The sequence below is a fragment of the Panthera pardus genome, unplaced genomic scaffold, assembly GCF_024362965.1.
Source record: "Panthera pardus isolate Hobbes unplaced genomic scaffold, ASM2436296v1 HiC_scaffold_7, whole genome shotgun sequence".
Lineage (NCBI taxonomy): Eukaryota > Metazoa > Chordata > Mammalia > Carnivora > Felidae > Panthera > Panthera pardus.
Window position 1 is genome coordinate 58,554,387 of NW_026527002.1, and position 1,035 is coordinate 58,555,421.

General features: G+C 41.9%; 1 pseudogene; it reads left to right on the forward strand.

The window, feature by feature from the left end:
* The first annotated feature begins 314 nt into the window (after nucleotides 1-314).
* Nucleotides 315-783, forward strand: LOC109278074 (peptidyl-prolyl cis-trans isomerase A-like; annotated as a pseudogene).
* Nucleotides 784-1,035: the final 252 nt, after the last annotated feature.

Consider the following 1,035-nt stretch of genomic DNA (forward strand, 5'->3'; position numbering starts at 1 on the left):
CTGCAGCAATCACAGACCATGCTCATTCTTTGCAATGCACTACTGTTTCACATTTTCCTACCTCCCCTGTGGTTGTTCCTTCTATCTTCCATGCCTTTTACGTCAAGGTCAACTAGAAAACTGCTACCTTGAAGGTTAATCTGAAATCTAATTTTCTAAGTCAAATATTGAAACCATCTAAGTAGTTTGGAATATTACAATAAAATATGGGATTCTAAAGAATTAGAGGCAGAGATATCTGTAGGTGATATGGGAGATTAGCAGATTTTGCTGTTAAAAAGCAGATTATGTTTTGGAGATGCTGCTGCCCAGCCATGGTCAACCCCATGGTGTTTTTCCACAACACGGTGGATGGCGAGCCCTTGGGCTACCATCGAGCTGTTTGCAGACAAAGTTCCAAAGACAACAGAAAACTTTCGTGCTCTAAGTACTAGGGAGAAAGGATTTGGCTGTCAAGGTTCCTGCTTTCACAGGATTATTCTGGGGTTTATGCACTAGAGTGACGACTTCACTTGCCATAATGGCACTGGCACCAAATCCATCTATGGGAAGAATTTTTGATGAGAATTTCATCCTGAAGCATATGGCTCCTGGCATCTTGTCCATGGCAAATGGTGGACCCACCACAAACAGCTCCCAGTTTTTCATCTGCACTGCCAAGACTGGCTGGATGGCAAGCATGTGGTCTTTGGCAAGGTGAAAGAGGGCAGGAATATTGTGGAAGCCAAGGAATGCTTTGGATCCAAGAGTGGCAAGAAGATAACCATTGCCGACTGTGGATAAGTCTGAAAAAATTGACTTGTGTTTTATCTCAACTACCAGACCATTCCTTCTGTAGCTCAGGAAAGCACCCCTCCACCCCATTCTTCTGGAAATATCCTATAATCTTTGTACTCTACCTGCAGTTCTATGGGTTCCATATTTTCCTTATTTCCCTCCAAATCTAGCTGGATTGCAGAGCTAAGTTTCTGATGATGCAATAAAAATTGAACAGAAAAAAGCAAATTATGCTGACCTTTATGAAAAAAAGTACAT